Source organism: Tinamus guttatus, unplaced genomic scaffold (genome assembly GCF_059628265.1).
Source record: "Tinamus guttatus ecotype Peru unplaced genomic scaffold, ASM5962826v1 Tinamus_guttatus_pri_ptg000131l, whole genome shotgun sequence".
Taxonomy (NCBI): Eukaryota; Metazoa; Chordata; class Aves; order Tinamiformes; family Tinamidae; genus Tinamus; species Tinamus guttatus.
Window position 1 is genome coordinate 1,185,472 of NW_028288665.1, and position 16,206 is coordinate 1,201,677.

General features: G+C 41.6%; 1 protein-coding gene across 1 annotated transcript in view; it reads left to right on the forward strand.

Moving 5' to 3' along the window:
* The first annotated feature begins 12,446 nt into the window (after positions 1-12,446).
* The window catches only part of CAP2 (cyclase associated actin cytoskeleton regulatory protein 2), a 62,641-nt gene continuing 58,881 nt past the window's right edge, over positions 12,447-16,206 (forward strand). Inside the window, exon 1 of the mRNA XM_088521707.1 lies at positions 12,447-12,809. The gene's annotated coding sequence lies outside the window, so the exon portion shown is untranslated. The remainder of the gene's footprint in view (positions 12,810-16,206) is intronic.

Below are 16,206 nucleotides of genomic sequence, written 5' to 3' on the forward strand. Positions count from 1 at the left end.
TGCACCAGGCATGCCAAAAGCCGGCCCCAAACCTGCATGTGCAGGATGGGGCCTTCCAGCCCCCCAGCAGCACCGGGCCAGACCTCATCCTTGTCCAAGCACCATGGACTCAACCCAGCAAAATCCTGTTGTGGGCTTGCTTTGAAATCAAGCGCTGCAGAAATATAGACATAGTTTTTCAAAATAAGCCATATCATGCCCTCCTTCTTAAGAGACATGCAGATTATAAGAATTCTTTCAAAAGACTCAATTCATGAGCTGGAACCATGGCAGTTTTAATGGTGATTTTTACTTGGCCAATACAATACAGAATGTCTGCTTATTAAACTACTTTTCTTCGATCAAAACAAGGCGGCAGGCTTTTTATGATTGAGTGATCATAGAAAATCTCTATTTATGAAAGGTGAATTATTTTAAAAGTTGTGAAAAAAACTTTAAAAAGTTGTTGATATAAACAAAACGATTCTGCATAAAGTTGCACCAAAATTTCACAGTTTCAGAATCAGGGGTCATTCTGCAAAACCCAACCTGCCTTTTAACTACTGCAGCACGGCGACATACATACATACATTTTATACATTATACATACATACATTTTAGCATTATGTCTTTCATCTCCACCACTGGTCTCCTGCCTCATTTTTGGACAGCACCAGCAGTTTCCTATCAGTAGATGTAAGCCATAGATACAAGGCAATGTTTGCTACTGCAACACATGCCCAGAGCCGGTGATAGTCCCAGTTAATGCTACACAGCACTAGCCAAAATAGCCAGTGCCGCTGCCAAACCCAAAATATCTTGCTGCGTCCTTCGGATAACACCGAAGGACAGGACACCACAAATTCAGATCTGTCACTCTCTGAAACAGATGGAACTTAATGGGAAAAGTGATTTATATCATAAACAACTGAAGATCCAACTGACATATATTCTCCTGCTTTTTGCCATTGACGTGAGCAATCTATCTTTAGCCACCACATACATATTCCTGACATGCAGGTTTGATGACAGGTTGTTTCTTAGAGTACCGAACAAAATCTAAGTGAATATTTTGTTCTAGGCAGAACTATCTGAATATAGAACCCTCAGCAACAACAGACATCCCTTGGACTCTTAAGTTCAAATTATTTTTACAAAGCCCAGTGCAAAGTTCCGTAACTGAGCTTTGATCCCCAGCATTGGGTCTGTGCCTCACATAGGAATTTGATATATTCACACTTTGCTCTGCTGTAAGCACCTTGACTGAAGCTTCTCATGTGATTAATAAAAATTAATAATGTATTTTACTCAGATATGTTCAGGACTCACTAATATCTCTCAGTACAGCCCCAGAGCTCCCACTTCCCAGTGTCATATCCATGCCCTGTTTCTGAATTCTACATCTTTTAGGAAGCCTGGGTGGACGTGGATGGACCCAACAATATTCAGCATAGAAAACATTTTTCACTGGCATATTTTTTCATTATACTTACATTGATAAAGTTTTAAATAATTAGCAACATACATATTTCTATTTGGAGATTATATTCTAGGAAAACAATTGCGTGAGAGCTGGGTCAGATGTTCAGCTGCTAAAAATCAGCAGATCTCCAGAGCTTTCAGTGCAGGTCTGGAGATACAGATGAGCTGAGAATCTGACCTGAACTCTTTAATACATAATTGTTACAGTATTAGCAAAATAAGAGTCTTTTTCTTGAATATTAACAAAAACATTTGCAATATTTTCCCCAAAGATACAGCTGATTAATCCTGCCCCAAAACACCGTCCCTGCACTAAACAGGTAACAATAATATAATATACAAGTAAATAGGGATAAGAGAAAGTAGAGGAAATGCAGTGTTGCAGGTGAGGTTTAACACAATAAAATCTTCAGCTTCTACAGTCTTTTCAGTAGTAATGTCCATTTATCTCACGAAGACAAATTTGAAGGTAGAGGATGGCAAGACGACATATTTATTCTGACTCAAATGTCATCTTTGGGTGCAAATCAAAATACCCCAAGACATGGTCAAAACGTTTCTACTGCTCTATCATCTGTTTGAAATAACAGGCAATGACCTGTCCAGATTCTGTACCCACAAAAATTGTCCCTTACAGTAAAGGTAATAAATTCTGGTCAAAACTCTTTGGCAAAATAAGTAACAAAATAACAACAATATTGTGACAATAACATGGTTATTTTCTGATACTAAGCTAATTGAAACAGTTGGAAGATGGTTCCCCAATGTACTAAATAAGTCTCTGAGCCCTCCCTTCTGACACTGAAAGAATAAAAGAATGAATGAGCATAAAAACTGAAGAGGGACATTTGTACAGAAACAAGTCCTGTGAATGAAATCTGCATTAAAATACTAAAAATTTGCAGCGAATGTAGAAGGAGCCACAGGATTAATTTTAAGCATTTTCAATGCTAAGTTTACTTCCATTGACACAGAAATCACTGTCATTTAGTATGAAACTACAACCACACAAATTGTGCCTGAAACAAGAAAAAGCAGTAGCTTGGCCAAGTTGCTTAACGGATCTGCACCCGGGGCCCCACAGCATTAGTCTGCAGAGAAAAGCAGTTGCTTTGGCAAGTCAGCGTGTGGCATGCCAGCCTTTTTCCTTGTCAGAAAAGGTCACCTTGGAGTCAGGCTCCTGAATCTCCCAGCAATTCTGCAGCTCTAACGCTAGGTATCTTTTTGACCGTTGTAGCATCATGACGGCCTAAAGCAAAATGAATTGCTGTCTCATTTTATCTTCCCACAAAGTCCTTGCAGTAGTGGTGGCATCCACACATTTTTTAGGGAAACCTACTAAATCAACCTGTGACTATTGCTGAACATGCCAGCAAGAGCATGTAAAAACAAAGTTGCACGTGGGTGAAAGACAAGACTGAGTGTTTCTGGGTTAATGTGAGGAGTTTAGTTGTCTGTTATCTGAACTACATCTGCTTGGACATAACTAGGAGTCTTCAGCTTACGGTCCTATCAAGCTGTCTCTATTATCTCTTTGAAAATATATATATATATATTTTAGCAAATATTAATAGTGGAAGAAAAGTACACTATGCAGAACTTGAACTGCAGAAATCTATTCTACGCCAGTACAGATCAAAATGAACCAACGTGCTAAATAAGCAGACAAAAACTCTCAAGCTCCATGGCATTTTAAGCAGCAGCATGACAGACCGAAACAGGTTTATCACTGGTGCTGGGTTAAACCTTAAATGAGGTGTGCAGAGTCTTTTGGTTGCAGCTCAGATGGGGAATGTTCAAAACAGTTTTTAAAGAGGCTAAAAAAAAAAAAAATACCTGACCATAATCAGGGCAATGATTTTAAAGACTCATAGAGTAATTCAGATCCTGAGTTGTGGACAGTATAAAACAGTGTCATCGCAATTCTGAAGGAGCTATAGTTACCATGGTGAAGTTTGCGGTCACTCCGTTTTTAATTATTCTAAAAAGTGCATTTATTTTATTCATATGTAAATCATCTAAGTAGAGGAAACTGAGAGAAACAGTGAGAAACAGAGAGAAACAGTGAGAGAAACTGAGAATCTGATTGTTTTTGGTAGATATGCAAACTAAGGAGCATTAGTAAAGAAAATTAGCAAGAGAGGAAAACAGATACAGATGTTTTTACATTCTTGATCAGGTATTTTAATTACACACTTTCTACTTCAATGTGTGTAACTAGAACACAGACAAAATGATTATGGCTATGTTTACAGGAATCCATTACACAAAATACATCACTAATAAAGTAAGCATTACATACATACATATATATATGCATATATATATATATATGTATGAATTCTAGGCCTTGTAATACAATTTTTTGTATGTATATAAATCAGAGGCATGTCAATGCTGATACAATGCTGGTTCACTTGCACATGTCGTTCTACATGCAACCACAGCTCTGCAGTGATCTTGAAGTCCACAGCAGTGGCACAAGGGGGCCTGGATGTGCCCTGCTAGCATCCCAAGCGGGAGAGTTAGCTTGGAAAAACAGAGAGCACCTGGATGCTTTCCAAGAAAGCAGGAACACTGGGCAGAAGCTGCTGCTGCTGAAAAAAACACTGTGTAATGCTGCCCTGTCTCAAGGAGACGAACTCTGCCCAAAGGTGAGTTCATTCAGCTGCACAAAGGTTTAAGGACATTTCTACTGACATTTTTACTAATGATTTGCTGAATTCCAGCTAGCTGTAGCAATAAAGGTAGTGATTCAGTTGACTTCAGCTGGAAAGGACTGGCCTCCTAACGACTGCACCTGCTCCTCCAGATCAATGGCTAAACTTGGCTTGACTTCAGTCATCCCAGACAGACCTTTTAACCAGAGGCTCCCCCCTTCTGACAAAGCTTGACCAAAATCAGCAGGTGTTTTGCTCAAAAAGTCTCCTGCACGAACTTCCCATTTCTTAAAACAGATCCAGGGCAGGGATAGATGTATTGGTGCTGCCCATTTTCCAGTTAGGTGCCAGAGCTCACTGAAATGCATGCGGGTACGAATGAAAGACCTGAGCACCTCTGAGGCCCTGGCCTTCAGCATTACCCGCTCCCAAGTCAATGCTGGGAAACACAGATTTACGCTCCACTCCACTCTTTCCCTAAATACATTTTACTTTCGTTAAGTGCTTACAAAAGAACCCTCCACAACCCATTCCTGGCTGCCCTTCATGGGCAGCTGCTGCATAAACTACAGATGGGATGCAACTTCTGAGGTCCCCCAGTGCAGTCCCTGTCTTTGCTGAGCCTAAGGTACACGGCAGGTCACAAAAGCCACAGACAAGCACTCAAACACGCTGAAGCAGTCAACACCGAGTAAGAAAAACAGGTTTGGCTGATTGTAGCAGCCTGAATGAAGGTGGCACCTGGAAGAGGCTGGCATTTCAGAACTGGTCAGCTCAGATACAAGTCACAATCTTTTATGTGCTGTGGGATTGCTATGCACCTTAATTCTCCTTGACTTTTTTAACACGTGTCCTTCAAGGAGGTACACAACTGTTTTGGTTATTACTCTTTACCATTTTATAGGCACCCTTAAGATGATAAACACCTTTGCAATGACAAGCCTGCCTTATACAAGTTGCAGTGCCTATCTTACACAGGGAAAGTGAGTTGGAGTTGCTAACACTAAAGATTTGTAGATACCCCAGCTCAACAGCAGGGCACTGGAGGTAGGCGACCCCCTTCACATCCAAGCGACAGGATGGAGTTGAACCTCACAGCGATGCTGGAAGTTCTTGCACTAACCTGCCCTGGACACCAAATGTGCAACAATAAATGCAATGAAATACCTCATGTTGTACCTGCAGACCCCAGGGACTCTATGAAGGTACTACTGGCTTCTTTCATTTCCATTTAAAATATTTATACTTCACCATAATAGATGATAGAGGATTTTGGATAAAAAGCTCTTTTGGCAACTACTATTCGGTTGTTTGCACAAGTATTATAAATCACATTAACTGTTGAGATTATACTGTACTCTAAGCTTTTCTAAATTAATCTTTACTTCAACTCCTACATGTATTATAAGCCATAATAGCTCAAGGCTAAATTGAAAGAAAATACACTCATATTTCTCTCATGCTCATTTTTCATACTCTGTGATAAGTCACGGCCAGATCTTTTAGTTAAACTAGTGGAAATCTGTACAGAAACAATAGTGTTATTCCAGAGGTACTGACATAACTGAACTAGAATCTGAGATGAACTTGTCATTCATACAAACGCTTTATATATTTTTAATGTTCATGGTCTAATTCATAAATCAGCTTTAGAGTGTTGTTTTCCTTCCTTTTCCTTTATGAAGATACAAGAATGACACATTTGATGAGGGATTAAAAAAGAACTCCAACATGAATTATTCAGGAGAGCAAACAATATTCTTTCCCAAAGAAAATGATAACTTTTATAAATGTAGTGCACTACGTACAGAGCTTGTGTAAATACAGGAAAGCAAGAAAGTAAGAATAAAAGACTAATTTTAAAACAAAAGTATTGTTTCTGATACTTACACCACTGGTCTACATGTCTTCAAGAGAAATATCAACCTGGAAATTTAAGGTGAAATGCTCACCCTGTTAGGCAGTGACAGAACATTCACTGACTTGAGGGGGAACAGGATTTCATCCCAGCAGTGTGAAATATTTATAGCTGTTTCTAATCTAGTTTAAACATCAAATTTGTTTTGTTCTTTTTCTTCTTTGCTCCTTATTTCTCTTTTAGAAAACGCAAGCCTGGAAGACAGGAAGATAGTCTGGCTACTCCAGTATTTAGCTTGATATACTCTACAGCTTTTTCTAGATTTATATTTGTTCCTGTGTTTTCACAGAGGAATATTTTTTCCTCAATTTAATTTACACATGATGATAATTCAAAAAGCTATTCTGCAAAAGTTCTTGGGCTAAAGTCCTTATAAAAGAAAGTGTCCTACTATTATCCACAGGCTTTACTGAAATAGCAGAAATAGCCCTTCTGCCACACAGCTGAGTGGATCACAAAAGCTCTCAAAATACTGAAAAAAAAAAAACAAAAAACAAAAAAACCTCTGTTTGTCGTGAAGAAGATGGAAAGGAGGGTAAATTATTTGGTGTTAGGTTCTGTGCTCCTGTGGCTGGTCAGCTCCTTGTACCTAATCTACATAGTCATCAACTTTAAAATATTTTAGGCTGACCAAATTGCTTATTAATTTAAAAGTCATGTGCTGTCCCTTGGTATCTATGCTGGCAGTCGCATTTTGAGGGAAGATGAAAACCTCAGATATCCTCAGCCTCCAACTCCTTGGCTGAGGAGGGGTTGAGGGAGCTGAAGACAATTCACACTGCTGCCGCCCTTGGCATTCCAATTCTGTAAGAGAAAAGCATAGAATAGCTCAGTACTTTTCAAGAGTAAGTATTCAAAGACTGACATTCAGAACTTGCGATCTCTTCCCCTCAGTTCCACTACATTAGGATGAACCAATGTATCCACAGATGATACCTGTTGGTAGGTCATTATTTTCTGCTTGGGATGTCTGAGTCACCTCCCTCTCTCCCACACCTCACGTAACCAGAGCAAAGGAGCTTGAGGGGAGCAAACCCAGCTATGTACAGCAGGAGCAGAAGCGGGTAGCAAATGTTGCCCAACAGAATTACTACTTCTGTGCAACAAGACAGGAATTCTGTCTCTAAGGAGGTTTCTTCGACATACTTGGCCTGCAGTACCTCAGCTGGGCTTTCACTGCTCTCTGGATAAGGACGCAGGCTAGTTTAGTGCTGGGAACATTACTAAATGTCTGCCTGCCTGGACACATGCTGCTTAAGTGTCCACACTGCTGTGTGATTATGTCCTATGGGGTACTCTTTTAGGAATAGTTATGAAATCAAGTTATTGACTCACGAGACTTTACTGTGAATTTTGCACAATCTGTTGATTCTGGTGACCTAGAATCAGGTGATTGTATGAAGTTTTCAAATTAAAATTCTTAGCCCCATTTCTTGTGTATAAAACTTAAATTCAGGTCTTGATTGTTTCCGAACATCTCTAAAACAGCAACAAGAAGAATCCCAAATTTTCTCATCTTTTAAGAAACCTCCCATTTTTTGTGTGTCTAGATTTTTCAGTGGTTCCATTACACCGACTATCCCTCCTATATAGGGGAAACATTTAACTCAGGAAATCATCCTTGAGAAGTCATCCCAGGTCAAAGTTTAGAGATGGGTCTGTGCTTTCTACCTCTAGGGCATGAAAGACTACTTGTAAACTGAGTTCACAAAGAAAAATGTGAGCCATGACAGGACCTCTTCAGTACTAAGCAGAATTGTTTCTTGCTGAAAACAGCAGTGGGATTTTAACAGTTTGTACGTTAGTAGGTCAAGGGGACTGCTGCATGATATAGATGCTGCAAATGCTGGCAAGGTCTGATCATGATATTGATGCCACCATATGGGTGGTCAAGTAAGAAACATAGCAGGAGAAAGCACTGAGAAGATAAGTCAAAGAAAGTCATCCATAAGAGGCAATAACAGACACAAGAAACACCAGGCCACAGATTAAAACACCAGGCTTTCATGCTGGAATCATTTCCAAGTCCTGAAGATGATGGGATTGTCTGAGGATGCTGGGACATTTTGAACAAGCCAAAAAAGTTTTGTTATGGAGAAGCCCAGGTACTATTTTAGTAGTTTTTGACACTTGGCAACATCTGGGTTCACTTACATTCACCTCGGGCACAGCTGGATTACAAGCACTGCCAAAGGCAAGCACATAGACATTTCACCATCTGCCACTATCCTACCAAGACACTGCATAGCTCACATGTGGGGCTGGCACGGTGCCCTGGGATCATGGAAAAGCCATCTGGAAACCAAGGGAAAAGCAGGAGTGCATGTTCAACTACTAAGGTGCACTGACACCTAACTACAGGAGACTTCTAGACTCTTGAAGGATCCTAGGCAGTCTAGACTGATTGAAAAATTGAAGTTACAAAGGTGCTCAAACAGAAGCACTAAGGATTCTACAATGCAAAAAACTAGCATTGCTCAGTGAGTAAGACCTCGTAATTCTTTCTGACTACTGTTTCCACAGCTTTCCTATGTAGAAAAGGAGCACCAAAAAGTAGATGCAGGATATATTGCTTCCTTTGCTGTAGTTCTGAAAATGCAAATGTTTCTATCAGAGACGATGGTGTTCAGAATGACATGGTAACACTTCACTCGCACACTTGAAACATTCTGCTTCGCTTGCCCTGTTCTTCAGTGAATTGCCCTCACTAGAAGTACCCCTTGCCAATTCCTGCCCCTCACTAAATGAAAAATATTTCACTTGAAACATATATTGAAACACAATATATGGCAGGATTTTTTGGGAATAGAACAAAGGCTTGTATGTAGTGACAGCAAATAGGGCAGAATAAACACTGAGCAGACCTGGAATCAAGCCTGTAATATTAACTGAAGTAGCTCTCCCTGTAAGAACAGCTCCACAGAACTGAATTAAAATACAAAAATACCTCTAGTGAAAGTAGCCACCCAGATTAGCATTTGTGAAATCAGGATATTTTCCCTCTGGAGTCAGCAAAGCCCTTAAACATAAACCGAATTATAAGCAAGTGAGTAATTCCATCCCTACATGAGAAAGCTACTTAAATACAAAAGCCAAATTGTTCTGCTACATGAGGGTGCCACTACTCACATATTTAATGGTAAGCATGCGCTTATTATTTCACTTTTTTATGCTGCCATGCCTAAAGAGGCATACAAGTAATTAATGTACAAGTATAAAATGAGAATCTGTACCCTCCAGAGCTTACTGCATAAAAAAGAAGGCAGAATACAGAAAAGAGATAAAAAAGCAGTGCAGTGACATTTGTGAAATTAAATTTAATCTGAATCAGCCTTAATCTTACATCTTACAGGTGATCAGAATGGCTGATGACAGCTTCAGCCTTATTTCATGCTAATTTGAGAGATGAAAAATATTACATATTTTGGCAGATTTTTTTTTCTGCATGACTTGACACTTGTTCTGCACAAAATACCCACAGTGTGCTCTTCACAGATTCAATTAATTGTTTCCTGTTCTTCAAACCCTGTTAACTGAAGAGTAGATTTGGTGAGCAAAAGGCAGCTTGACCCATCCTGAATACATGCTAATATTAATTATGGAGCAAGCCATACTGCCAAGATTTGCTCAGGAAGATAGTCCAATTTATTTTCACATCAATACATGCTTATGCAATATTAATTTCTATGAACCTTTTGTTCTGTGTTGCATCTCCAGAAAAATAGTCTAGATGAAAACAAGGAAATCAGTAGTAATATATATATATTTTTCCAAACTAAGCTATGAATCATTTAGACGCAACATATCGATGGGGAAATTTTACAAACATTCAAACATTCAAAGTCCTTTTTCAACAGATACTGGAAATGTATGCATTTTCAACAGTCATCTGCTGAAAAAAAAAGGAAAAAAGAAAAGTATGCAAATAAAAGACATTCCAGAACATTTTCTTTTAAGTAGGTTATAATTCTGTCATCCTATGGAGATTTTGATAGCCTATCTCTACAGCAGCCTCTGATGTGTACTTTGGGATCTCTGCACAACTTTAGAAATACATTCTTCTATAAAAGGGAATAAAACATGCAAGCTCTGGCACAGATTGTCTGCAGCAACCAAGTCAAAAAGTTAAAAAAAAAAAAAGATACAAAGTTATATTAAATGCCACATGCCATACATTTTATTCAGAAAGCAGGAGGTCTATTATTGCTCTTCTTACATAAGAAAGGCCCTCATAATTTCAGGAAGAGAATTGCATAAATTGGAATTGTAAGATGATTTTTTTCCCCTGCATTTATAAAAGTATACAAATAAAAAAGCCTTCAATATTATTGTTGCAGATACTGGCATCAAACAACCTTTTGTGTATAAACTAAGCAAACATATGAATGCACTATTCGTTTGAGGGCAAACTACTTAGCCTCCAAGTCCCATCTTCCAGGCTTCCCTTGCACAGTGTTTCACTTGATGTCAATGGCAACTGCTTTCAAAACAGATATATTTTTTCTTATTGCTGCCAAAGCTTTCTTTTTTTTCTCCATGAGATGAAGCAGTACTGTGTCATCTACTTGGTATTTCTGCACATACACTATTTTATAAAGTCCAAAATTTTCACATCTCTCATTTATCTGTTTAGGAGACTGTTGTTAGGCCAGAGTTAAGAACTACTAAAAGATCTTTATAGAGCAGCTTTAAAGATTACTTGCAGCTACACAGAAACCAAAGTGGGCAAGGCTCTCTTCACCAGCACCACATGTTTCCAGCAGCTGCCTCTTCCATCTTTGCTTGCTACTGTGTTTCCTCTGTGCTTGGAAATGACTTTACAATTACAGAATCCCCCTTTTTCCCTTCTTACTCAATTTATCACTTTTTGTCATTGCCTTTGTCTTAGCCCTAGCCTTTGGTGAGAGCCAGCAGTCTCCTGGGGAAGCAAAAAGAGCAAAGCACTCGTCTCTTTTGTGTAGTTCCCATCCTTGAAGAAAGCATTAGGTGTCAGGAGACTGGGGGGATTTTTTTATACACGTAAAGCATCTACCAGTTTAGAAGGCTACTAAGCAATTCCATGCAAAGGGAATGCCCCATTGCTTTTCCCTTCCTTTTGCATGCCTACAGGCTAAGGGGATGATGTAGAGTGCTTGACTCTTCTTGCAGTAAAAGCTTGTAAAACTTTGCAGAAGTAAACTAGATGCCTTCCCCAAAAGCAATTCCCATTGTGGAGAAATCTGACTGCATTTATTATCCCAAACAGTCCATTTATCACACTGATGCTGCACATGTTTGGAACTGTTTTCTCCCTGAGCTGTACAGAACATGGATTTTCAGCTTTTATTTAAATGCAGTAGTTTCAACAGTCTCTTAATATCTGCAGATTTTCTTCCCAGAACAAAACCTTCTGTTTCTTTTTACTTCTCTAAGGTAATCTCTGTGTTCAGTGCATTTTTGCAATCAGTTACTCAATTCCACATTACTCTTTTTCCCTGTCTGAAGCTTTGATGAGACCCTATCATTTAAGACTTGTGTTGTTCTTTGGAGCTCATCAGCCTTTTTATGCATGCCAAGGAGAAGTAGCTCTTTTCACTGGGAAGCTGCAGCACGTTTTTTTCCCAGCTTCTGATGCCAATTACATTGTCCATATTAGTGACGCTGGATCCCAAGTTGACTCTTGTGGCCAACTTGCTTTTGCTCAATGCTGTGTTTCTGAAGATCATTTCCACGCAGATAAACTTAGCTCTATGAGTTGATGTAATTATAATGCCCTGGTTAAAATACAACTTCCTGCATTATTAAAACAAATATTTACGTTCCATGTATTATAGCATTCTCAAACCATCAGGAACTGAATACAAATTCTGAAACATAACCATCCATCTGACAGACAAAACTTTCACCTGTTTCCCACACAACCATGTGGTTAACTTGAAAATATGCGGCCTTTTTATTATGAATACTTAAAGAACGCTTGCCCCTTTCAAGAGCAAACCGTTTCTTTAGAGGCCGTGACCTCACGCTCTTTCCCTGGGATTTCTGCGCAGAGCGATGCTTGGCGGCAAAGCACGCTTCCAATGGGCGACCAGCTGGCGCTTGGGACCAGCTGGGGCAGAGGAAGAGCCGGGTGTCCGCGGGAAACACGTGCGCTGCCGCTCAGCTGGGGCACGCGCTGGTGCGAAGCGCCCGGCGCACAAGAACCAGGGCCCTGGTGGCACCAGGGTGGGTGTGCGGCGAGCGGCTCTGGCTGGTGGCGATGCGGGGCCAAGGCAGAACCTGCGGTGGGCACCGATGGGCAGCGCTCGGGCTGCTCCAGTTGGGGCCCGTTCGCGGCAGCCCGGCCTCCCATCCCGCCGCCTGCTCCTCGGGGATGCGCCACCGCTGCCATTTCCTCTCCGGTGCGGAGCGGCCGCTGCTGCCGGTACAGCGCAGAGACGCTTCTCCCGCTGCCTCTGCCTCTCTCCATTTTCACACTCCACCCACTTTTTGCTCTCTTTCTCCATCTCTGTCACTGTCTCGGGCGCTTTCTGGACTTGGCTTTATTTGGCACTCCCGGAAGCCGCCGGGCATTTCTCTCGCTGCCGCCTCGGGCAGCTAATGTGACTGACTGACACGGGCTCCGCCGAGGAAGAGGAGGAGGAAGAGGAGGAGGGAGCGAAGCAGCGAGGCGAGGGAGGGGGGGAGCGAGTGACCGGCCACGGATTTTCATTGCAGAGAGGAAAGGGAAAAAAGCGAAGGGCAGACAGGGAGAGGAAGCGGGACTTGCTCCGGCCGGGCCCGCCGCGCAGGTAACGGGGGCGGGGGGCCGCGGGCCGCCGCGCTGGGGGCGGGCGCTGCGGCGGCGGGGGCCGCGCTATGTGGGTCACGTCGCCCGGCAGAGGGGCAGCGGGCGGCGGCGGGGCGAGCGCGGCAGGGCCCGCGCGGGACGGGGGCGGCAGGGCCCGCTCGGGACGGGGGCCCGCGCGGGACCGGGCGGCCCCGTCCGCCGCTCCGTGCCCGGGCGGAGCCGCCGCTCACGGCCGCGACGCGGAGGCGCCGGGCGGGCAGCGGCGCGGCCGGGCTGCGGCCCCCGCCCCCCCCGGGGCCTCGGTTCTGCGGGGCCAGGAGTTCGTTACAGGATCCGTTTTTATCGAATCAGATGCAGGTTTCATAATGAGGAGGGGCAGCCTTTAAAAAAAAAAAAAAAGACCATCTGGGAAGGAAAAATAGCTTGCTTTATATGCATCACCTACACGTGGCTGTTTCCAAGGGATGGAGAATATTGTCAAGTAAAAGCCTACACGGAGACAGTGCGTCAGTGAATTGCTCGAAGGACTCTGCTTTGCGAGAGGGATGGGGTTTTTATTACTGTTTCTTTTATAAAAGTCAGACAAGTGGCAATGGTTTGTGGCTACCATGTCGCACTTCTCTGTGGAACTGAAATTTCAGAACTACTTCAGAATATTTAAAAAATATTTCAGGTGGGCAAAGGTAGATGGAATGAGTTGCAACTCAGGGCAGTACTCAAGGCTGGTATTTTTGGATGTTATCGATAGTTGGAAAATGAACATTTTGCTAACTTAATTCTATGCAAATTTTATCTTTTGGTTACTTACTAGGTAAATAATGACAATGATGTTAAAGTTTCTTCTGATTCTGTAAACATTCAAAACAAGGATTTTATAGCACTGTTCCATTCCATATTGAGCAGGATTGCACCGGAACAAAACCGATACACCTCCTGTGGCAAAGCCAGTCACATAGAGCAGTAAGACCTGTTAGATCTCGGGCCTAACAAAAACGTTAGTCTTTAGAATATTCTTATGATTTATTTGGTTTTCCTTCTCTCAAGTAAGCAAATGTGGAAGGTGGACAGGCACAACTCCAAATGTAATGAATACGCTTCCTCAATTAAATAAAAATGAAAAGAGGATGTGCATTATTTACTACTACAGTATGGTATGACATGTTTTCATTATCCTCTGTCAGCTCTGGCACTCAAAAAAGTGATTCGTGAAATACCATAAAGAACAAGGGTACTGTTATACATATTAAAAGATTCTTGATTATTAGATTTTCCAACGACTGTGTAATTTACATTAACCATTTTAAATATCAAGGGGAGCCTAAGTTAGGAAAAAAGCCAAATGATATGATTAAAATTCCCAGAGGACTAAGATTCATGGAAATCTGCATGAGCAGATCCTGGAAAAAGGATAGTGCAGTAAGGAAGGCTGGAAGTGACTGTGTTCAGCCCCTGGCCCTGACATTGATCTGCAGCATCACCTAGAGCAACTCCCAAACTTTCCATGTTCCAATCTGTACCTCTCAGGAACAGTAACATTGCAAGAGGTTTGAACTTGGAGAGAAAAAAGCTGAACTGCCAAGTATTTTAAAGGTATATTTTTTGTGATGTTCTAACAACATGTGCAGTAGCAAAAAAATCAATAGTTGAAGTTACTGCCTGTTATACCATCTGACTTAATACAGGAGAACATTCTTTACCTACCATGCTTACTGGGCAAAACCAAAGAAACACCTGTAAAAGCTATTGTAATTATTCAGGCAGCTCTTTCATTATGAAACAGCTAAAATATTTTACTTGATCAAGCACCCCCCAAGACAAGTAACTATTTTTGATTCCCTTCTTTAAAATTTTAAATGCTTCTATTGCAGTAAAAGGGCAGTAACCGGGAATTTGTTGTCATCAGTGTCATTTTCTTGAGGCACAAAGTCAGCTGCAGTAGCTCCCATTTTCTTGGGGATAATTTTGTCAGACGTGGGTTTGTGAGGCTTCTGGTAGGACTGCTTTGAGCTCTAGAGGCTGGGCCCTTCTTGAAGACTGCTCGGGCCCTACCAGACTACCACACTTTTCTAAGCAGTATGTGCTGAACGGATACAGGCACAATACGCACCGTGGAATCTATGGCAGAGATTTTGCTGATGCAGCTGGCTCAGCAAGGGCACAATTTCTTTGGGTTTGTTAAACCTCTGGTTTTGTTGACATATTAGCATGACTTTATGCCATAGATAGGATCTTAATCCTACCTGTGCTGGCAACCATTGTCCTCATTTTGTCAGCGTATGTTCAGGTATGTTGAATATGTCAAACTTAATGGGTTTTGTTACCAGAAAAGGTCCCACTGAGGCTACTGTCCTCAGCTCATGCTAGCAGAAATTGCTCTCTCTGACCCACACTTTTCCAGAGAGGAACAGGCTAGAGAAATTGTTTGTAAAATCAAAAATACCAGTACTATAGTGAGCTAGGAATCAGAGTCCCAATGGATTTTTGGCCTATACCAAAACCAGGTAAATGATGATGCACTTAGCTGAATAGAGTCTTATTTTTTTTTTCAGCTAGATATGCTCAGATTCAGTGCATTGAAGTTCTTAATTAATTAATGTGAGCACCTAATTAATTGCTTTTTGGAAGCAAGGCAAAGAGCCCTTTATGTTTCCAAGTGCAATCAGCCTTTGTGTAGAGAGAAGAAACAGCAGAACAATTCAGCTCTGAGTCTACTAATGTACCTACCAGAGACACTTGTGAAGTTAACCTTTTCTAAGACCAGTTTGAGCTTTCTGGGCTTTGTGACACCTGACAGTGAAATAGAGGAAGGACAAACTGCTGCATTGCCCAGGTCTTGTAAACGAAAAATATTGCATGGATTATCATGAAGATTTAAGACCTCTAAGTAGAACCAGGTTATAGCAGGAAATAGGTCTTTTTTAGTAGCAGGTGGCCCACTTCATCTTGCACCAGAGCAAAGGCCCAGTCCGTTGCAATACAAGCAGTAATGCATAAGCAATGCCCTGGATTTTGGAATGGGAGATCATTTGCAATCAGTTAAGATCAGAAAAGAAGCCAGAGCAGTTGCAGAGCAAGGGGAGCACCCAAAGAGCACAAAGTTTGTGTCAGCCTTCCTGACTGCTACCCAGCTGGAAGAGAGGCCACAAACTGCAAGCCGAAATGAGCCTGAAACCATCAGACACCGAGTGCTGCAATCAGAATTTGTAGCCAGATATTCTGCTAAGAGCAAGAATCTACCTTGGCTGAGATAAGGCCAAGTCTGACATCTGGCAGATGTCCACTGATACTTCAACTTGCGTTAGTCTCCATTACTCAGAATTCCTGTTGCTAGATTTCAGGTGGATGGCAGCACCAGAGCGACTTCCTTTGCACAGTAAGGGAAATGATTCCGCTGACTT